The sequence below is a fragment of the Mustela erminea genome, chromosome 3 (genome assembly GCF_009829155.1).
Source record: "Mustela erminea isolate mMusErm1 chromosome 3, mMusErm1.Pri, whole genome shotgun sequence".
NCBI classification, from domain to species: Eukaryota; Metazoa; Chordata; class Mammalia; order Carnivora; family Mustelidae; genus Mustela; species Mustela erminea.
In genome coordinates, this window is record NC_045616.1 from 77137428 (window position 1) to 77161589 (window position 24162).

A 24162-nucleotide genomic window follows, 5' to 3' on the forward strand; every position below is an offset into this window, starting at 1 on the left:
GAACCCATACAACTCAAGATTCAAGAGGTGAATAACCAAAACATATAAAGAACCCATACAACTCAACACCAGAAGAGCAAATTCCATAAAAATGGGCAGAGGAACTGAATAGACATTTTTCCAAAGAAAACATGTGGGTGGGCAGTGGACACATGAAAAGATCCTCAATATCACAAATCATCAGGGAAATTCAAATCAAAACCACAGTGAGATATCACCTTATACCTGTCAGAATAGCTGGCATCAAAAAGACAAGAAATAACAAGTGTTGGAGAGAATGTGGAGAAAAAGGAAATCCTCATACATGCAAACTGGTACAGTCACTGTGGAAAATGGTATGGATGCTCCCCCCAAAGTTAAAAGTAGAAATATCATATGATTCAGTAACTCCACTACTGGATATTTACCTAAAGAAAATGAAAACACTAATTTAAAAAGGTATATGTACCCCTCTGCTTATTGCAATATTATTTACAACAGCCAAGATATGGGAGCAAACTAAATGTCTATCAATGGATGAATGGAGAAACAATGGAGTATTATTTAGCCATCAAAAAGAATGAGGTCTTGCCATATGCAACAACATGGATGAACCTAGAGGGTATTATGCTGAGTGAAATAAGACAAAGACAAATACTGTACAATTTCACTCATATGTGGAGTCAGAAAAACAAAACAAAGCAAAGAGAAAGCAGTAAAAGACTCATAAATACAGAGAACAAACTGGTGGTTGCCAGAAGAAAGGGAGGTGGGGGACTGGCAAAATGGGTATAGAGAAGTCAAAGATATGGGCTTCCAGTGATGAAATGAGTAAGTCACAGGGATGAAAGATACAGTATAGGGAATATTGTCAGTGGTATTTTAATAGTGATGTATGTTAGTACACTTGTGGTGAAAACAGCATAATATAAAGAGTTGTCAAAGCCCTGTGTTGTACACTTGAAACTAATGTTAACATTATGGGTCAACTATACTTCAGTTAAGAAAAAAACAAAAGTAAAGCTATGTTGAAAGAGAAGACTGGCTTGGGTGATAGCTACCCACCCCTCCCCACCAACTGATAGGATCTATAGTGATATACTTGAAAAGGCCAGATTCCAGATTATTGTTTTCTGGATACTTATGCAGATAAGTCCTGCTTTTGATGAAGACTATGGCCAAGTTTTAGAATTTCTTTTTCTCTTTTTTGGACTGCCACACTTGGATTAGAGACAGCTCTGGACATTAACTCAACCTTTGGCAGATACACTCACTTTTTCATAAAAAAGTCTATGTTCCATGAAGTATCATTTACCAAGGAGAAGCATGTGTTGGCCTAATATTTCTTACACCTAAAAATCTTGACATCTTCTCTGGTCAGACACACTCAAGGGAAAGTGCCTATGGCCTGTAACACTTTATGATGTGCTCAAGTATGAGGACATCGTATGAGGAGACATAGGAAACTTCTCTATTCTAGTAAGGTGAGTGATCCTCCGTTTGGGATTTTGAGCATGATACCTTTTTGTGTAAGGTCCTGAAATTCCCAAATGAGTATAGAAAGACTGCCTAGGTCATTAGGTAACAAGGTGATGGTAAGCAGATACTATATGGGAGGAGTTTGATATGGCCTGCTCTACTTGGGATTTATTACAGAGACATGGCTGGGTCAGGGATTGAAAATCAGCAGTTTTTAATTCAGGCAGGACCTCAGGAGGGTTTTCATAAGGGCCAGCCAGGACTTAAGAAATGCTCTAAGGAAGCTCTGGTCCTTTCTATCTTGATCCACTTAGATGTGTTCTTTTAGTTATTTCTCTGACTTCCTCTGCTGCTGGTCTTAAAAGATGGAGAGCAGTTAATGCAGATCTGAGTTTTCTAAGAGGAATGGAGTAGTCCCATTCCCATAGGTTTCCTTGGTCTCTAAGAGGAAGATTATATTCTCTGGAAGGACTTTAGCCTTGGATTTTAGGGTTGCTAACTCCCAGGGTAAGAAGTATGGGAGGTCAAAGGAGACTTCCCCTCAGCCGTGGTCTCAATCTCCAATTCCAGGTTCCCAACTCCACAACTCTGGCTCAAGTCCAGAGCATAAGGATCCTAAACAAACACTTCCACAGCCAGGTGTAATTGTCCCACTTATTAATAAAGTTGCAAGTGACTGACTTCCCGCATCAGTATCCCTCACTTTCTATTCATATCTGCCCCACTCACTGCTGCTCATATTTCAGTTTGAGCTGAAGAAAATTCTCATTAATTTCTACCACAAAAACTAGAAATTAAGTATTTTCCCTATCAAAAAATATAATTTAATGTCCTTTGCTTCTGCCACTTTTCCACACTGCTTGCATACACCACAGACAGTAAATTCTATCTGACTAAATAACTGGAGTTGGAGATGAGGTGAAAAGTTTGCCAGTTGAGAAAACTCTTCAAAAGTCCTTCTAGGGTTGACTGTACACAGTGAATAATTATAGCTTTTCTCTATATAGATCTGAAGTAGAAAGATTTTTCAAGGGTTTCTTTTCCAGTGTATAGATTATTCAAGTGGCTTTTCTACACTCTTCCTATTGGATTTTTTTTTTTTTAAATAAGGTGAAAGTAATCAAGTAGCAAAGAATTCATTCATTTTTCTGCCAGAAGCACTGCATAAAGTTTTCATAGGTAACAGCAAAGCTAATAACAAAATTCAGATCTTGTATTACTTGGGAGATTTCTTCTTTCTATTTATCAACGTATTAGTTCCACCTAGAGATCAGTGGAATGCCAGTATGGCAGTATAAAAATGTACATACACAGAAAAAAATTTTGATGATGCTTAGTTGGAAGAAAGAGGAAAGAAGATGATGACTTGTGCCTGCATGTGGATCTGAGATAAACTAGCAAGATACATGACAAGGTGACTATATTTAGAGCAAGAAAATCTGGGCCCAAGTCTCACCTCTTCCAATTACTAACACTTTAATCATAGGCAAAAGAAGACATTTAAATTCTCTAAACCGAATTTTGCTCATAGTAAAATGGAGCCTCAACTCTAGCCATGTGACCAGATTATTGTGGGGGGAAAAAAAGATGGGATAAAATAAAAGAATGCATTATTAAAACCCAAAGGCATAAGAAAGTTGAGCAGCATAACTGTAGTACCACAGCAGAAAGTGATGTATTGTATTCAGAAGAAACAGGAAAGACAGAGAGGTGAAGAATCAACATCCTTGTCTCTTTTTATTTATTTGATTTTTTGAAGTTTTAAAAAAAAATTCCAGTTAGTTAACATACGTAATATTAGTTGCAGGTGTACAATGTACTGAGTGATTGAATACTTACATGCAACACCCAGTTCTCATCAGAAGTGCACTCCCTAATCCCCATCACCCTAATCACTCTATCTTCCCACCCACCTCCCCTCCGGTAACCATCAGTGTGTTCTCTACAGCTAAGAGTCAGTTTCTTGGTTTGTCTCTCTTTTTTCCCCCTTTGCTCATTTCTTTCTTGAATTCCACATATGAGTGAAATTATATGGTATTTGTCTTTCTCTGACTTATTTTGCTTAGCAGAATACTCCATCCACATTGTTTCAAGTGGCGAGATTTCATTCTTTCTGATGGCTGAGTAATATTCCACTGTATGTATATACCACATCTTCTTTATCCATTCAACAGTGAATGCACATTTGAGTTGTTTCCATAATATGGTATAAACACTGGAGTGCATGTACCTTGTCTATTTTTAAATGTTCATCAGCCCCATATTATAAGATCAGAATTCAACTATACCAAAATCAACTGCTAGACCACTGGTTCTGCTTCTAACCTTCCCATTAATATACTGCATAAAATTTTCCAAGTTATTTGACATTCCTGGGATTATAGGGACTGATTATTCTATAGCCTCGAGGTTTCCTAACTCCCAGCCTCACCCGTAGTCAGTGGGCAGAATGCTATCAACCATAAGAGCTCGGTACCCATCTCAGGCTGGGTTCCCTGAGAAAGGAGATGCTACAGCAGGACCTGAGTCTAAGTAGTTTATTTAGGAGGTGATTCCAAAAAGCACAGATAGGGGGATAGAGCAATGAGAAATGAGGGAAGGGCAAGAAGTCAATATAGGGTACATTGTCTAGCAGGTTAACACTGCAGACAGCTCAGTTCAAGCCCTTGAGGGAGTCTCCGGAAGACTGTATAGGATTTATGTCAGAGTTGTCCCATCTAAGCAGAGAGGAAAATGGGTCATTTTTCCCTCCTATTCCCTTCCTTCATTGGCTGAGCAGTGTTCTTGAGACAGCAACTCCCCAGCACCTGTGACTTGCTGTGCATACCAGCCAAGCACATCAGAGAAATCTGGCAGTGACGGGTCACAAGTGCCTACACAAAGGAGTCATCAACATGCATGAGAAGGGTGAGTGCTGAGGAGACACGGGTAGGGTTACGACAGCAAAGGGAGATGAGCTGTTCAAGTCTCCTTCAGAATAGGAAAGCTGCTTCCCTCAGGAATGGTGAGCTGAAGGACTCCTGTGCTTAGTGGCTTCTGGACCCCTTCGAGTTTCGAGGTGAGAAAGCACTCTTTTTGTGGCAACTCCACCTCATGATTGATGGAGGTGGTGGCTCAAGGGCCTGTCCATTCTGCCCAAACTAGGACTTAGCTGGTGAGTAATCTCTGCTCCACAAGCCCTCATGGTAGAGGCTTTCTTAGGTTCATTCTAGACTGACAGCTCCTTCCAACCCTTTCCTTTCTCAGATGTTACTCCCCAGTAAACCTTTTGCTTTCTTAACTTCATCTCTAATTCTAAAGAGAGCTTTGGAAAGTATTAACCTCTGGACTGAAACCAAAGAAAAATCTACCATACAAAAGTCAACAGGAAAGCTGGACTGAAAAGATCCTTTCCCTACTAGGACTAGACAAGAGAAACCACTCCCCCAAGCACGTCATCAGGAATCAACTGGACAAAAATACAGTCAATGGAAATGAGATAAGAAAAAAAACTTGGATGCCTGAAAGAAATGAAGGATTGATTAGACTCTGAAGAAATCCTTGAGGGGGATCATGGAAATTCCTTCTCTAGGCAAGTTTTTAAAAGGACAGATTATCTATTTCATTGAAGCTCATGTCATTTTCAAAATCCTTACTAGAGATATTATTTTTATTTTCTTTAAAAGTTTTATAGATGACTGTATATATATATATATTTTTAATTTAAATTCAGTTAGCCAACATGACTGTCGCTTTTAAAAATAGCAGAAGCAGGGGCACCTGGGTGACTCAGTGGGTTAAAGCCTCTGCCTTCGGCTCAGGTCATGATCCCAGGGTCCTGGGATCGAGCCCCACATCGGGCTCTCTGCTAGGCAGGGAGCCTGCTTCCCTTCCTCTCTCTCTGCCTCTCTCTCTGCCTACTTGTGATCTCTCTCTCTCTGTCAAATAAATAAATAAATAAAATCTTTAAAAAAAATAGCAGAAGTATTCAAGACGCAGTGGCAACAAATCCAATAACTTGATACACATGAAATCATCATAATAGTGAGAAAGGCTTGAACAAGAATCTGTTTACTTAGATTTAGCTATTTATTCATTCACCAAATATATGTTTGAACCCTCCTATTTTTCAGGAACAGTTCTAGGTATTAAGATATATCAGTGAATGAAACACATCCTAATATCCTGCCATTGTGGACATGATATACTGGAAAGAAAAAAAGATGATAAATATTATAGTAAAATAAATGTCTGTATAGTAAAATAAGTATCTTAAAAGGTGCTACATAATACATAATAATAAAAAGAACAGGGTAATCCAGAGTTCCAGGTAGGATATAGGTTCCAATTAAAATTAGGTAGATGGGGTAGGTTTTATTGAGGTGACATTTGTTCAAACTCTAGATTGAAGTGGGGCAATCAGCTATATGAATACTTGGGAGACAGAGAATACCAGGCCCAGGGAATAGGCAGTGACCTCAGGTTCTAATTCAAAATTTTCTACCTTTAAAACTCATCCTCTTCTCGTTGGTTCTGGCTATAATATTCTAAAAATGATGCCACTTCCAATCTTCTAGAGACTATTCCTTTCTCTTATAACCATCAACCAGATGCAATTTGATGAGATAATTGTCTGGCTGCAAACTATACTCATATTTACATTTTCTTTGCTCTATCTGAATATTTATAAAGACAAGGTGACATATTGGAAAACAGACCCTGAGGGGTACCACCCACACTCACACTGCATTTGTGATATGACTTGTTGGGTGTTTATTCCTAGAACACTCATTAAATGTTAAGTGGTAAGCAGGACTTAGAAAGTCTCTAAAATCCAAACAACTTAAATGAGAGTCATTTTCTCTTTACCAGTTGGAAGACAAAGCAGAGACAAGTTAAACTAATTTGCTCTCAGGCCAGTCCTCTTGTGAACATCCCAGTCCAGGCTGAATATTTAAAGTGACATATTTCATAATTGCTCACAGTGTATCAATCTTTATTTTTTATGTAGAAACCAATTCTGGTGACTTTTACCTGAAACTGGCAACATTTCACCTTGCTTGCTAAAAATTGCTCAAAAGATACACACTATTCAGGACAATGGGAAATACCCTGCTTGCACCTCCCCATAGAAAGCCCACTTTCTGAATATCTTTGGCCTTTTAACTATCTCTCTTCCTCCCCCCACCCCAATGACTAGAATGCAGTATCTCCTAAAGGACATCAGAATTAGAAATTAGACCATAACAATCAGAGTGAAGGTGTCGATAGCCCCTTGCAATGAGAATAAAATTAACAAGCATCCAATAATGATATGTAACTTATATAATAAGGACAATGGATTTTTTTAATGAGATTCTTTTTATGTGCATCGTGAAATTGTTGGAGTTCCTTAAAAGGTAGGTAGTACCCCAGGGGTACAGGTCTGTGAATCACCAGGTTTACACACTTCACAGTGTTTATAAAAAATAAAAAATTAAAAAATAAATAAATAAATATTAATTAAAAAAAAAAAAAAGAATAGGAAATAGTAAGACCAAACCTAGTAGAAAAACTGCAGAGGACATGAACAAGCAATTCGCAAACATTCAATAAACACATTTTAAATATTCAAAAAAAAAAAAAAAGGGTAGGTAGTACATACTTTGAAATTGCATTATGTAATTTGTGTAACCAAATTTAAACATCTTGCATTTCCGGTGCATTTTTCCCAAGGATGTCCAAATGTGCTGAAGATAGGAATTCACTGATTTTCCTACTGTTCTTTTAGTAGCTAAGAATCAGGTGTTATTTTCCTGATTTCAGAGACAAGGCCCCGGTGTCAACCTCCACCTCAACCACCACATATGTTGCTTCCTTGGTTTAAGTCGCCATTTGTCTCCGCCTTCCAGCAATGTAATTTATTTTTGCCTTTACACACACAGAGACAGGTACATTTTTTTCCCCTGACTGCAAAACAAAGATTTGCTGTGGATGTCACTCTTATGCTAAAACCTAAAACAGTCTTGTAAAAATGAATGGAGGCCATTTTCACCCTTAGCTTTGCAAAAAACAAAATAAATAAAAATTGATAATATCCAGTATTGAGAATGGTATAGGGAAATGGGTCGTCTGAGGCATTGCTGACGCTGAAACGAAGTGCTACAAAACGTCTGGAAGGTTAGCGGGAAGTTTCTATTAAGTAAATAAACTAGTTTAATTTTCTTTGGGAAATCTACTTACAGAAATTAAAATCCTAGGATTCATACAAAATACATTTATTTTCGCATGCTTTATAATGACCCAAATCAAGCAAATGAACCAAGAAAAGCATAGGAAAATGCAGTTTCTCATCAATGAATGAATGACTGAAAATTTTCTAATTCATTTTTTTCTATGGAAAATCAGGTAAACATTAAAAAAGCAAATTACTTTTGCAAGCATTAGCTGGAAAGATGATTATATAAACTAAATGAATAGATCAAATTGGTGGTAAAATATATAACATGATCAATTTTTTAGGTAGGAAAAAGCAATACTCAGATGTGAGAAAAAATATATTTGTCTACATATTTAAAAGCATGGAGAAAAATACAGCGGGATAAACCCTAAATTGTTCATACTGAGAAGCTCTATGTATCCCTGTGTTGGTAAATAAGGACAGGAGGAGTGGAAAGAAGGTGCCAAGGAGATTGGGGATTTTAGTTTGTTCAACTTCTTTGCTTCAGCATGAAGAAGTTTGAAATGAATACACCCCCCCAACAAAATATTTTTTTAAGGAAGACATTTCACAGAATGGTGAAACAGAATGAGAGGGATTTGGGAATCAGCCATACAGAATTTTCCTATCTAATGTGAGACACACCACTAACTGTTCTGATGATGTGTTTCTTCATATAAAATGGAGTTAATACTTACCTCTCTCTGTAAAGCACAAGGCACACTACTGGAAAACAGTAAGAACAGGACTAATGCTACTCCCAGGGTCAAAATGTTTATCAGAAAGCAGAGAAGAGAGAGACAGGGAAGGGGTAGAAATTCTTTGTGTCAGACAACAGAAATTGTTTAGTTGGGCGAATTTCCCCATTAACCAGCTGCTGGGTAAATTATTGCTGGAAGGAATATGTTCACACCCTCGTATGTTCTGCCTTTGTGTCTTACAGATTTAGTCTCAAAATTTATCAGCCTCAAGATAAAACCCAGGGCGATGTAAAAGCAAAATTTTAGAGAAGAAAATGTAAGGCCGCCTCACCACAGAAGTGGGAGGAAACAATCTAGTATAGTTAGCCAGTTCAGGTTAAGATTAGTAGAAGGTAACATGACAAGGATTGCCTACAACCACAGGAAGCTAGAAGAGACAAGGAAGGCCTTTGGAGAGAACCTGGCCCTTGCCAACTCTTGATATTGGACACTTAGCCTCCAGAATGTGGAAGAATACATTTCTGTTGTTCTAAGTCACCCTGTTTTTGGTACTTTATTAAGGAAGTCCCAGGAAACTAAGAGATTTTGCTAGGAAATCCAGGGATCCCCAAATCCTACATATAAGGTTATATAAATAACATAACATAACAGTCCATTTGGGCATTACAGGATTATAACAGAACACTATAGTCTGGTTGGTTTATAAACAACAAATTTATTTCTTATAATTTTGAAAGCTGGGAAGTCCAAGATCAAAGTACTAGTATAGTCCATGTCTGGTGAGACCTCACTTCTGAGTTCAAAGAGAGCTTTCTCTGGCAGTGTTGTCATAAGACAGAAAAGGAAAGGAAGTTCCCTGGGATTTCTTTTAAAAGAGCATGACTCCCATTTATGAGGGCTCCATCCTCATCACCTAATCTCCTCCTAAAGATCCTACCTTCCAACATCATCACACTGGGATTTAGGATTTAACATATGATTTCTGAAGGGACAAAAACATAACGCCCTCTTCTTTTAGGGTAAAACTATAAGATTCAAGATTGTAGAGACTGGTTTTGGCTTAAGAAAAAGATCAAGATTTCTCTCTCTTATAGACAGCATGTACCTCATTATTCTAAAACCCCCTGCACAGAGGAGGTAGGCGAGAGGCACTATCATATATTTAAATCCCTATCTTGTCGGTGCTAATCTGTGGATTTCTGGCCGGAATCATTTTCAGTGCATTAACTTCTACATTTATATTTTTAAATATTGAAGATAACAAGATAAACTTTCAGTAAGGATCCGGTAATTTTCCCTAATTGAATCTGGTGTCTTATCCAATTCTGTTAACCTTCATTTGGGTGAGCCATGGGAAGTTCCTTGTCTGATGTGGTTCTATGATGGAATGTATCTGGCTCATTTTAAGTCCCCCTCACTATTTGCAGATAGCTTTTACTTTTTAGTTCAGCACACACCCAAAGTACTTTTTGTAGTCTTTATGGAGCCTATGCTTGTCTTCAACATATTCTGCAAAATATTGCATCCTTCCGTACTTGCTCGAGAATGACATTTTTATCCTTCCTTGAATGTCACAGTAGCATACGTATGATGTTTTCTTGGCCTGCTGTGCTCTTACCCACTAGTTGCACTTAGAGTCTGTTCCTTGGCACATAGAATGTACTAGGTAGCATGAGGATATTTCCCGTCCAACCCCGTTAAACATCTTTTACCATCCTCAGCTCAGCTTGCACCTACTGCATTTAAAGCAATAGAGAATCTGGCTTTAGTTAACTTATCTTGCCATTCTCCACCGTAACAAAGAAATAGAATAACCATTCTCATCAAATTGTCAGGTATTTTGACTGAACTTTATACTAAATGGAGGCTATTTCTGCTTAATTTTGCCATTGGGTTAATGCTTTGAATTCTCTTATTTTACTATGAAATATTTTTCCAGTTAAGATGCAAACTCCTATTTACTCCAACAGAAATACCTGCAGAAACAAGCTTACCGTGTGAATGACTGATTGTGGAGTGAAACATAACAAAAACCCTACACTCAACAGTGTTATCAGTCACACTAAATCATAGGGGAAAATGCCTTGGTATTCACATCCTAAATCTGGAAAAAATTTTCCAATGGCAAATTTCCATTTTCCCATTTACTGTATAGAACTCTGTTAGCATGCCCTTTTGCCAAGTAAAATGGAACTATTATTACAAAGTATTTGTAATAAAAGAGACTTGGTGTTTAGTTGGGGGAACAACACTAAAATGCCTCTAAAAAGCAGAGCTACCTAATGAAATCGATTTGACATCTGTTTTTAGAATTTATAATATAACCATAATACCTAAATCTTCAAAGCAATGTTGAGTAAGACAGTGGTCAAGGATAGAATTAACTAGGAAAGACTTCCTTAAACAGACTGAATCCAAATTTGAAGGAAGTAATTAAGTAGACTGGCAGGGAAGAGATGAGAAGTCTAGGAAAGAACTGACTAGGATTTTCAGCTTAACTCTAAGACAGTCATAACTCCACTTCTCGGTCAATCATAACATATCTGCACCCAGCTTCCTTGCTGAAAAAAATAGATATCCCGGAGTTTATGACTTCTATAATTTAAAATTACTAAATTGGAGATGGATAAAAAAAAAAAGTAGCAAAAACTGATTTAGCTGGAGTTGAAATTACTATGGATTCTAAACTCTTTTTTCCCCCAAGATTTTATTTATTTATTTGACAGAGAGAGATCACAAATAGGTAGAGCAGCAGGCAGAGAGAGGGGGAAACAGACTCCCCACTGAGCAGAGAGCCGGATATAGGGCTCGATCCCAGGTCCCTGAGATCATGACCCAAGCCAAAGGCAGAGGCTTAACCCACTGAGCCACCCAGATGCCCCAGATTCTAAACTCTAAACTCTTAAAGGTAGAGGGAAGGATATACATTTTTATTGGTGGTGTATAAATATTGTATAAGATTTTATTTATTTATTTGTCAGAGAGAGAGCACAAGCTGGGGAACAGCAGGCAGAGGGAGAAGCAGGCTCCCCACATGGGAGCAGGGAGCCCCATGTAGGGCTGGATCCCGGACCGTGGTTTCACAACCCGAGCCGAAGGCAGAAACTTAACCAACTGAGCCACACAGGTGTCCCTAAATATTGTATTTTAAAAGTATTATAACGATTTTACTGTGTCACCTTAGCTAAACTTTAACCACCCTGTCATCATTTCTTCCCTTGTATAGTTCTGATCATTTTTACCTAAAAAAGAGAGAAGGTTTACTTTTCCTTCCAACTCTATTAAAAAAAAAAAAAGACTATAAAATAGAGGGTCATAGAAGATCGTCATTCCAGCTTTGGCTACCTTCCTTTACTCTTAATCCCAATGACCTCCCTCACAGAACATTCGATGGAAATAGCTCCTATGCAGAAAAGGAACTTGCAATGAAAGACCTGGGTTCCTAGAGATGGTCTTTGCCACGTTTACCTGTAGGATGTTAAATATGTCATTGAAATTCTTTGACCTTCAGTTTCCTCATCAGTGAATGGATGATAATAATCCATACTCCACAGGGTAGTTGTGGGAGTTAACAAGATACCATAGATAATGCAAGAAACATGTTAAACTCAAAGTAGATGCTTTCTCTGTGATGACTGGATCTCTGTTCTATCCATAGCTCATCATAGCTGTCCCCTGACATTAAAGGTGGAAAGGAAGGGAAGTAGCCTGGTGGAGGCAGATAAGCGGAAAACAATGTTAAATATGGCTTTAGTATTGCACTGTAATGCTTGCTCATAATTGGTTGATGTCCTACCTCAGAAAGAAGTCCCTCCATATCTGATTTCTAAATGCTGATTTGGTAAATCTAATCCTGCTATTTTTTGACTTTCTGTGTAAACCCCACTGACTTCAGCTTCACTGCTGCACCAGTCCATTGGAGCACAGTAATGACTGCTAGTGGAGAAGGGCTTGGGAGACAGCAATCACAACAAGAAAAGAATTGCCACCAGCTGATACGTGTTTTGAGGGCTTCCACACATTCTGCACAGATGACCTCATTTATCTTTCCTGCATCCCTAGTGACTGGAAGTGAACTGCAATAATACAGTTCTACTTTTTTTTTCAATTAAAATATTTTTTCTTTTCAAATTTTTATTTAATTTCCAGGCATTTAACATACAGTGCAATACTAGTTTCAGGAGTAGAATTCAGTGGTTCATCACTTACATCACTCATCATAACAAGTGCTCTTCACAAGTGCCCTCCTTAATCCCCATCACCCATCTAGCACATTCCCCACCCAACTCCCATCAACCCTCTGTTCTCTATCCTTGAATCTCTTATAGTTTGTTTTCTTTTCTCTTTTTCCCCCCTTCCCATATATTTATCCGTTTTCTGAGTGAAATCATGTATTTGCCTTTCTTTGACTGACTTATTTCACTTAGCATAATATCCTCTAGTTCCATCTATGTCGTTGCAAATGTCAAGATTTCATTCTTTTCAATGGCCAGATAATATTCCAGTATATAGATACATAGATATAGATGTAGACAGATAGATAGATAGATAGATAGATAGAGATAGAGATATATCCCACCTCGTCTTTATCCATTCATCAGTCAATAGACATTTGGACTCTTTTCATAGTTTGGCTATTGCTGATAATGCTACTATAAATATTGGGATGCATGTAGCCCTTCAAATATTTTTTTTTTTGATCCTTTGTGTAAATACCTACTAGTTCAATTGCTGGGTCACAGAGAAGTTCTAATTTCAACTTTCTCATGAACCTCCATACTGTTTTCCACAGTGGCTGCACCAGCTTGCATTCCCACCAACAATGCAAGAAGGTTTCCCTTGGGATGCAGTCACAACACAGATACTGTGACTTCTTCACACTCTATCAACTTTAGGAATAGAATACATAGGTTCTGCTTATTGTTGGTGAGTATTAAAGTGCCATCTGATGACTTAATGAAGACAGCAAGCACTAATATTTAAGCAGGAGGAAAACTGAGGTAACCCTGCTTCCACCCTGCTCTATGAACAGCCTTCAGTCACTAACTAACATAACAAAACCCAACTTGACCCTGGTGGCAAAGAACCTGATTATGCCAGGCTGGAATGGATCAGTGGCTGTAATCACATTGAAATAACTCAATTGGGCAAAGAAGGGAAAAGCCTGTAATATTTCATAAACAAATTGCAAATGTAATTAATGATGATGACCTGAGAAGTGATCGATGATTTTCAAAGAAGAACAATGAACAGAAATATGATCAATATAGTGATGTCATTGAGACAAAAAAAATACTCAAAATATTTATAGAATGCTATTATTTGATCCAAATCATTAGTCACAGAAAACTCTCAGGTTCCCCCAAGATCTGAATTCAGGCATCCCTACTGCTCCAAAGGTTAGATTTAAAGAGTGTGGTTAAAAGTATGGAAACAGTCCAAATAATTGGAGCTTACCCCTTTAATACCCAAATGGTTATTTACTATTTGAGAGTAAAAATTCTCCAAAATGTCCTCTTTCTAGAGGACACAAAGCAGAATCTTACATTTTCTGGATGAAGTTCTGCCACTGTTAGGAATACTCGTGACTCCAGCACTGGTAGACACCAATGTTTGAGGGGTTACTGAGGTGTGTAGGCCATCTCCCCTTCTCTGAAATATCCCAGAATGGAGTGTTTTTAAGTTATTAGGTAAACTTCTTAAATTTCTCCTGCTTCCTCCTGTGCCATCATGCTGCACACAGTCGGCTTATTACTGTCATGACCTACCCCTGACCCATCCATTCCCCCCATACTACCCGCCACTATTTCTTGAAAAAGTCCATAAGCTTCAGAGCACAGAAAAGAGGTAATAGATGAAGATGAGCTCTGATGATCAGATTGCTTAATATGGTTAATCACATTCCTGTTTTACTCCAAGGATGCTATTATTAAGTCAGATGTGAAACTCCCTTCTGATACATACCACGGTCCTCTGATTAGATGTACAAATCTCTTGGTGCTTCCATTTCTCCATTTGTAAAATGAGAATAAGTATATCTGCTATGAGAATTGAGTAGAGAAACACCTGTAAAGCATTGGATACTGATCCTGGCCCACTGGATGCCTTTCTAAATGAATTGTTTTCATTGACAGTGTTATTGCCCAGATTGTGTTGAATTCAAGAAGCTGTAGAAATTACAGCAGCAGAAGGTGCTGCTATTCCCTGCGGTCCAGTACTCCATCAACCACCACAGGAAGTGGTGAGATGAGGCATAACTGAAACACTAGTGTAATGAAAGGAACACTAGATGCAGTCAGAAATCTGGGTCCAAATGTTGACCTAGGTGTAGTTTTACTATGTGCCAGGCACTGGTCTAAGTATCTAGCATACACTAATTAGCTCAAGTTGTCACAAAAACCAGGAAGGCAGGTGCTGTCATTACCTCACCTTACTCATGGAGAAACTGATGCAAAAAAATTTAAGTGACTTGCCCCAGATCACATATTGGACAAGCCACAGATCTGAACCCAGACAACTATAAGTCTGGGCTTCACAGACTCTCAGCCCTCTTAGCTTCAGTTTTCTCAAAGGTAAAACAAGAATAAATAGCCCTACGCTGGAACTGGCAGAGGCTATAGCAAGGTCAAGTGTGGTTGTCATTAAGCTGCTTGGCCAAAGATTTATTCTGTAGAGTGAAAGAGGATGGGCAAAGTTGCATCATCAAAGATGTGATAGAAGATTATTCTAGGTCCAGAGGCCAAGGACAACACATTTTAGCAAACCTCAATATGTTTGCTGTTAAAAAAAAAAAAAAAAAAAAAAAGAGGTGGGAACAAGTTATCAAATTTGAAAGAATTATTTGATTATTTAAAATCTTTTACTTTGTCAGTTAAGGATAATACCTTTCATGGTATATAAAGAAGTTCTTCTCACATGAGTTAAAAAATGACTATAGAAGCACATGTTTCAGTCAGCATGTAAAAGTGTGTGCTGTTGGGGCACCTGAGTTTCTCAGTGGGTTAAGCCTCTGCCTTCAGCTTGGGTCATGATCTCAGGGTCTTTGGATAGAGGCCTGCATCGCGCTCTCTGTTCAGCAGGGTAGCCTGCTTCTCCCTGCCTCTCTGCTTACTTGTGATCTCTCTCCCTCTCTCTCTCTGTCAAATAAAGAAAAAAAAAAAGTGTGCGCTGTCCTCTAAATGGTAAACTGATATATTGGGGTGAGTTTATTTTGCTTTCCAGGTCAGTGTAATTGCCTATTGATTCTTAGGAAGGGAGAGAAAAAAAGTGCCATTCAGAACCTTTGCTCTTTAATTCCTAAACAGAATTACAGCTTAGATGGAAAAATGACATTGTTGAACAGCACCTCTGAGAGCAAGGGCCAAGCCTTTTCCTAATTACTTGTGCAAAATTGATGCTCAGTAAACATTTCTTGATTTAAAGGTTTTACCTTGTATAAATAATTCCTGCTTTGTTAGACAAATTCATGTTGCATTCCTGATCAAGCACCTGATAGAGGACAGGCAAAAATACAACAACAGTAAACCTTTGCATCATTCAAAATTGCAGAAGTTTGTGTTTTAAGACTAATGGACATCAGCATACCACAGTTTCTAAAATTATATAAGAAATCTCAATATACTGTGAAGTGAGTACACAGAACCCTACAGAGTTTGAAATTGCTCCTACCTCAACAATGAAGATTAACTAAAGTCATGGTTTCTTTACCTTCTTGGAATTTACAGAGGCACTGAACTTTATTTTGAACAGACAAGTTTTCTTAATAAGAGAGGGAGAGAGAAAATGAGAGGGAGAATGGAAGAAAAAAGGGAGGAAGAAACAAAGAGAAAGCAATCATCTAGGGATGTCATAAAGAAATTTTTATGCCCCAGGCATCAGTGGCAAATTGCCTTATATGAAGGAAAGAGTCTGACAAAACCTCTGCTAACCTCAGAACGATATGACACTTGGGATTCATGCTTCTCAAAACCTGTCTAACATCCTATGGAAACCATACTAAAGACGTCGATCTTGAAAAAATTAGGTAATTTTCTTTTGATTCTCTATCTCCTTCCTATTATTTTCATTTGATTCGTGTCTATTTCTATAGAATTTCCAGGAAGCACTTTACTCATAATTTTAAGGATTGTATGAAAGAAAAATGTAAACATGAACTAAACATACCCTGTGGCCAAATCACTGAACAATGTAGTTACTGTAACTCCTACAAGCATATTATTTAAAATCAGAATAGTCACAGAACTATATGTACTTCAGATCTCTAAACAGAAAGTTAGCTTCATTTTGGACTACAACCTCTGATGGACCATTTCTTAAGAAGAAGATTTATGCATCTCATTAGAAATTTTCAGATATGTCTATGAAAGCTTCTTTTTTTCCTGCTAACTATGAGGCACTTATGGGTGCAGGAAATGTGTTGTTATAGCTCCGGTAGGTTTTTTTTTTTTTTTTTTCACAAATAATTCTAAAATTTATATGGAACCAGAAAAGACCTCGAATAGCCAAAGGGATATTGAAAAAGAAAGCCAAAGTTGGTGGCATCACAATTCCGGACTTCAAGCTCTATTACAAAGCTGTCATCATCAAGACAGCATAGTACTGGCACAAAAACAGACACATAGATCAATGGAACAGAATAGAGAGCCCAGAAATAGACCCTCAACTCTATGGTCAACTAATCTTTGACAAAGCAGGAAAGAATGTCCAATGGAAAAAAGACAGCCTCTTCAATAAATGGTGCTGGGAAAATTGGACACCCACATGCAGAAAAATGAAATTGGACCATTTCCTTACACTACACACGAAAATAGACTCAAAATGGATGAAGGACCTCAATGTGCGAAAGGAATCCATCAAAATCCTTGAGGAGAACACAGGCAGCAACCTCTTCGACCTCAGCCGCAGCAACATCTTCCTAGGAACATCGCCAAAGGCAAGGGAAGCAAGGGCAAAAATGAACTATTGGGATTTCATCAAGATCAAAAGCTTTTGCACAGCAAAGGAAACAGTTAACAAAATCAGAAGACAACTGACAGAATGGGAGAAGATACTTGCAAACGACATATCAGATAAAGGACTAGTGTCCAAAATCTATAAAGAACTTAGCAAACTCAACACCCAAAGAACAAATAATCCAATCAAGAAATGGGCAGAGGACATGAACAGACATTTCCGGTAGGTTTTTATCATCACATGAATTTGGCAGACCCCCAACCACCTGGTTTATTGCAAGTTTCAAATGTGGTCTCTGAACCAGTCTGTTTGGGATTCCTTGTTACTGGGCTGCAACAAGATAAGCAGAAGTTTGGCCAGGATGTAAGCCAACTGGACCAGGAAGCCGGCACTTTTTCTTAAAATGGTACAGCTTCCCTCATAAAGGAAGCTGTATGTCAGTTTACATTGTGGGGCAAGTTCTCTTGTGCCCTTAGGGACCAGTGATTGTTTATGGACTGGCTACTTTGAGTGGCAGTGCTCTAGCAGTCGATTTTTAAGTACAAGACACTCTAGTATGAAGCTTAAACTCTTGGGTTCTGGAGGCAGGTAAACCGGAATTTGAATCCTGGCCTCTCAACTCAGTATCCAAGGACCCTGCGTGAACTGCTCAAGGTTTGCAATCCAATTTCTGTACCTGTGAAACTGGGAGAGACGTGTCTCATACACATTAGGGTGAAGCTTAGACGAACTAATCAAACATGCTTAGCACAAAATCTGCCTATATGAAGAGAACAGCTTAAAATATGCTTAGAGGTGTTACTTCCACATAACTGAGGAAATGAAAACTTTGCTGTCCTCCATACGACTGTGACTGACAACCAAAACCACCTGAAATTCTCAGACCAGTTAGGATAAAAACTTCCTTCAGCAGTGAAACACAATAGTGGTTGAGTACCTGAAAGGGTCACATGGCATGGAAATACTCCCTGCTCCCCAAAGAAGGAAATGCATGCCTATTTCAGAGAAAGCAGGCATGGGAAATAAACAGGATAGAGGAAAGGGCTTAACATTTGATGTCAGAACATCTGGGGATAAACCCTAACTTTTAGAGGTTGCTTTAATTTGAGGCAAACAAGTTCTTAAATGAGAAAATAAGACATTTATACGCATGCAGATAGACACTGCATAGTTCTTGGTGCAGAGAAAGTGCTCAAGTTATTTTGTCTAGTTAACCATTACTAAGTGCGCAATATAGTTGACTTGGTTTTGTGCAGAAGTATATTTCTTATTCTGGAATCTGGTGATTCAAATATTTTAGTCAATATTTGCATTTATCTTCTTGTTCTCCACCACTGACTTACTAGGCTTACCAAGTCATTAACAAGAAAGGAAATCCTCCCCAAGTCCTGCCATATCTAAAATACTCTTAGAGTCACATCAAGATTCTGTAAATCATTGACAAGTCCAATTAATACCAAATCATGACACCACCATTTTGATAGCATTTAATTGCTTGGTTGGCATGATTTCAATCAAAGATGGTAAAAATAAAATCTGAATAGGAGAGTTAGCATTAACTTGGGGTTTCCTCATCTCTGTTTATCTATCTACCAAGCTCATAAACCGGGTGCTGAGTAGACAAGAAGGGGGAGGAAGACCCTCATTCATCTCTATTCCCCAAGCCCAGTTTTATGGAAAACTATGAAACAGCAATTAATTATCAAGCTCTGCTCACTAACACCTGTGCTGAGGAGTATGCATGGGAAAAGGCGCATGGAAATGAATCAATCATGTCTATTAGTGCAGACACATCTCCTCAAAGAGTGTAGTAAGATCATCTGTGCAAGCTCTGGCTGCCCAGTATGCACATACATTGTTCACACCCTGAGGCCGCGTCATGTCTGTGCTGATGGTGCTCAGCTAACCCAAACTTATTCAGTTCCTTCTCGTGTTTTTTCTCTACCGTAATTACCTCCTAACGACTTCGTCCTGCCTCTAAGATAATCTCTCCTCAATTTATCCTCCCTAAGGCTGTGGGAATTAATTTTCCAAACTGCCAATCTGATCATGTCATTTCCCATTAGAATCTTTCAATGGCTGCCCATTACCCTTAGGATAAAATCCAAACTCCTTAGCCTTACCAGGTCCCTACTGATTTCCCCCAGCCTCAGCTCGTATTACTTACTCCCTCACTTAGTCTAACTACAGTATTTGCAACTCCTTTCCTGTTCCAAACTCTCCTCAGTGCCTCAGCCATGTTCCTCCCCTTTCTCCACATTATTATCAGAAAAATTCTTACTTCACAGTTACCACATAGCAGAGGGCATCCCTGGTGGCCTCCTCAAACTTTCCAAAGGTTTGAGCAGTCCCAGCTCTTACCTCTCAGTTAACTTGCAAATCCAGTAATGAAATGATCAGTGTTCCTCTCTGAACCTCCCATTGAACTATAAGATCCCAAAGGCAGGTAAGGTCTTCCTCTGTGACTCTCTATTTTCATTGTCTATTACAGACTTGGCACATAGCAGGCTTTTAATCGATTATGAATTAACAAATACTCAAAGTGCAGAGCTGAAGTTGCCCAACAGCATATCTGAAAAGTATCCAAGCAAACTATAAAATGTTCTCTCTGGAATTCCTCACAACCAAAGCCTAAAATAGCCAATATTTATTCATCTTCAGTTCCAAGTAGCGTTCGCGGTGAGGGGGCAGGGTGGACAAGACACAGCACTCAGCATCAGTTCTGGGCAGCTTCCCTGCTAGGTTCTTACAGCTTAAACTGTCTTCAGATCAACCTGGTTTCCCGGCTGTATTGTTTTACACAAGGAAGTAGACACACATCAAGTGTGGAAACAACCCATACATGGTCCATGCTACCATAGAGCTTTTTCCATTCAAGAAAAGATTGCATTATTTTTCACAGGTCATAATAATAGAAATTATGTTCTAGTTTTCATGCACTTAAAGTTGGATAACACTTTAGTAGTGTTAGGTTTTTTTGAATGACTTAGATAGGGACATGTAATTTAAACTGTTGGCTTAATAGTGTCAGTGTTTCAGTGGTCTCAGCTCCACCTGGAGGCTAATAGCTGGCCTATGTAGTTAATTGAAGAGCGCAGTTTGCTGTCCCCACTGAAGACATGACCACGGTCACACGGAGAGCACTTATCCAAGCTGCCTTTGACGAGTCTTCACAGCGACACACAGATCTAGGCAGATCCAAAACAAATATACAGAAAGTGCAACTTAGCTGGAGTCTGGACACCAAAGGGGAAGAGGGGAGGGGCCAGTCCTTTGTGCTAAGGGCAGTCACGTGCTGGAACTCGCGAGCAGCACCGGGTTACGTGATGGCGGAAGTCAGCAGTTGAACACACACGAGTGCTTGATCAGCTATGAGTCATTAGGTGGTATTTGAATGTGTCCCTGAGATGCTGGATCTGTATGCTCATCTAAGAATCTGTGGCCTTAATGATCAGATATTTGGAATGTAGACAATCTGGGGACTTGTGAACATTTTCCAGATGAAGAATGAAGCAAATGGTGTGATTTATTCTCTCTTACCTTTTCAAATTATAGAGGACTCACATTTCCCTCCCAACTTGAGCAAGGCAAGGCTAATTTTACATTTCCTACTCTTGTGTTTCCAAGGATTAAGAACGTGAAGCATGCATCAAAGATTAAGCTAATTATTTTCTCGACAACATGAGGAAAAAACAAGCAAAGTTCTCGATCTGATATCTGAGAATATTCTGTGAGTCTTTACTTCTCAAAATAAATGGCTTCTCCTTCTGAGGCAAGTGCTGTTTCTGGTTTACTTGTTTGTCTTCACCTCCCCTCCTCATTCCTGTAGCTACAAGGAAAACTTCTCCCCTTGGTATAAATAAGAGATATGGCTCCCTAGGAAGTTCGGTAAGAGATTTCAGATAAAGAAATGCAAACAGTTACATTTCTCTAAAACGGAAACTTAGGCTTCCCTGGAAAATGGTTTCAGCATTTGGTAGGTGAGCTACTTGCTGATTGCTCATTATCATTTAGTGGAAAACAACAGCTGTCATGGTAGAGCCAGGAGGAAATCTCTTTGGCTGTTTTTAAATTTTCCTATTTCTGCCTCATGTTTACTGAAAAGTTAGGTCTTTTTAGATGATGGGTATTTCTGGGAGTCAGAAGATATTTGTCCTTTAACAAGTTTAAGTGTTAAGGACTTTTCTGGTCAAGTTCTGGAAGAGCACTCTCTCCCACCACAACCCCATCAGCCCATCCTCTAAGGGGAGAGAACCGTGATGCCTGGCCAGGTGCCTTTACACTAGACCCTGGCTTCCTGAGGTAAATCAGGGAGAAAATGACCCCTTTTCTCAAGATACAAAAGAATAGGGCATGGCTCTCTAGGTTGTCAAGTATAAAGCAAAATAAAACTGTGATACTAGCTCCACAGGTCACTTTTCTTTCTTTAGACCCAACGAAGTAGAAGAAGAGGGCCACACAGCCACCCATTAGGATATGGCACATAGGAATTCCAATGCTGAGAGGCCAAAGCACACCTAGGATCATTACTAGGCACGGACATAGGAAGAGCTGCGATCTTTTTTATTAATTGTCTATAACCATGTTGTTGAAGAAGTGTTCCTGGACCACCTGCATCAGAACCACTTGAGAAAGGTTTTAAAAATACCTCTTCCTGAATCAGAGTTTCTGGGATGAGGCCAGGGATCTGCATTTTTTATGACCACTCAAGAGAGTCTTAGGAACATGCACGTTCCAAACCCCCTACTTATACACCAATACCATTACATTTTTAGTTTTGTAAATTAAGTTGCTATAATTTCTTTCTGAGGGAAATATTTTTTTAGGATGTGGGTGTGAAACAATGAGAGCACATTTACCTAATTCTCAAAATATTAGTTTGCAGCCTTTGAGGCATGTGGGCAGTTTTGTGGTGAAACTTTTTTTTTTTTTAATTTTTGATAGATTCTAAGTTCATTCATTTGTTTAGGGAGCACCTGACAGCACTGAATTGACCTACAGCTAGCAGAGACCAACTCAGAAAATTTAAATATCAAATTTACTAGACTTGGTTATCAGCTACCAAATGAATCTTCAGGATGGTCTCTATGAATGAAGCTGATCATTGGCTACTCGACTGCCTTGGCTCAATAGGACTTGAATAAGAGCATTTGGACTAACTGATTATACAGACATCTACCATAGAAAATGATGGATCAGCATTTCCTTTAAATATGAGCTCTTTCTTTGATATTTGCATTTATGTTTAACTTTTTTTTTTTCCTGGATCTTAATAATGATGGGCAAGCAGACAACTTCTAATGAATATTGGAAATTAAATATCTTGTTCCTAATTCAGGCCAACTTGTAAATTTTCATCCAAAAGGTCACATATGGCTTAAGAACTACTAATTTAACCTTCTACAAATCAAGAAAATCAGTTCATTTGGGGGACACAAGTCTGCAAAAGTTTTATTGGCTAATATCATCACTAAACTTTGTGTAACAGCAAGGCACATTCTGGGACAAGGAAGACTGCTTAATTCCTTTGCTTAATATTCTTTAAAAATGAACTTCTTATTCCACAAAAAGAACAAGAAGTTTTTTGATAGGTAAACATTATAAACGAAAGAAGACAATGGAATAAAACCATATGACATGATCAGAACCAGCTGACAAGAAGAACTATAGTCTCCAGCAACCTTCTACTCGTTCTGCAAGATACTAACAATGGGACTGCTTAGTTTTTGCTGACTTCTTCAGTTGGCATCATATTCAGTTGAAGTACAAATCACTGCAACAGTATCAATCAAATTTTAGGAAGAAGCAGAAGGTATCAGGAGAGGCCACTCTTTTAAGTTAATATAACACATACATTGAAAAACTATCCCGTGATGATAAATTATACCATATGTAAGGGCATTACATATTATAATGAATATACACCTTAGGTATACATACCTAAAGTAAGAAAAATTCCCTTGTTAAATACGCATAAACTATAGTTATATCAGTACAAATTGAAGTTGATACAGTGTAGAAGAACTTCTTCATAAGACATTAATAGAATTACCCAAATTTGATACCTGGAACATGACAACTCTGAGATTATGGCTTTGAGTGAAAAAAATTCCTGCATCAATTTAATGTACATCTTAAAACAATTTATTAAAGTTATGATGGTTCTGATGACCACTAGGTGAGGAAGTTTCCTTCCTTAGTGAAATAATGGCTACTCCACTGTAGGTAATGACCTATGGGGGCAGAATGAATACTGACAGGGAAATAACAGGTACTTGGATTATATAGGAGTTAAAAAATCCTATATATATACTTAGTGTATACTATATACTTAGTATATGTGGCTAAGCCCCTTCTGGAGTCTTTTTAAAAGTGACCTTTCCCTCATGATCTCCTGGGATTGCCCCAAGTTGGGCTTTCTGCTCGGCAGGAAGCCTGCTTCCCCCTCTCTCTCTGCCTGCCTCTCTGCCTACTTGTGATCTCTGTCTGTCAAATAAATGGATAAAATCTTTGAAAAAAAAAAAAAAGTGGCCTTTCTCTACCGTGCTCTTAATTGCCTCCTGTACACACAGTGGGCAGCTTTTAATGTTTGTGGGAAAGAATTAGCAAGCCTGTTTGACCAACGATCCCATACCTTGTTCTTATTCAGCAATAAATAGTATTAATAGTAGAAGTGATTAAAAAAAAAAACAACCTATCTGACCTTCTCTCTTACTATGATTCAGAATTTGGGAGAGACAGATGAAGATACATCCACTCTCATGCCAAAATCCAACATTACTGAGTTCTAGAAATTCTAGATACTTTCATTCAGTTACTCTAAGCCAGCTTTTTCCTATTCCATGTGTCTTGACCTCTTAGTTCCTTAGCTGT

General features: G+C 38.5%; 1 long non-coding RNA gene across 1 annotated transcript in view; it reads right to left on the reverse strand.

The window, feature by feature from the left end:
- LOC116586343 overlaps positions 1-19741 on the reverse strand; it is a 205727-nt gene extending 185986 nt beyond the window's left edge. The window contains exon 1 of the long non-coding RNA XR_004283992.1: positions 19651-19741. This is a non-coding gene — a long non-coding RNA (uncharacterized LOC116586343). The remainder of the gene's footprint in view (positions 1-19650) is intronic.
- Between the last annotated feature and the right edge of the window lie 4421 nt (positions 19742-24162).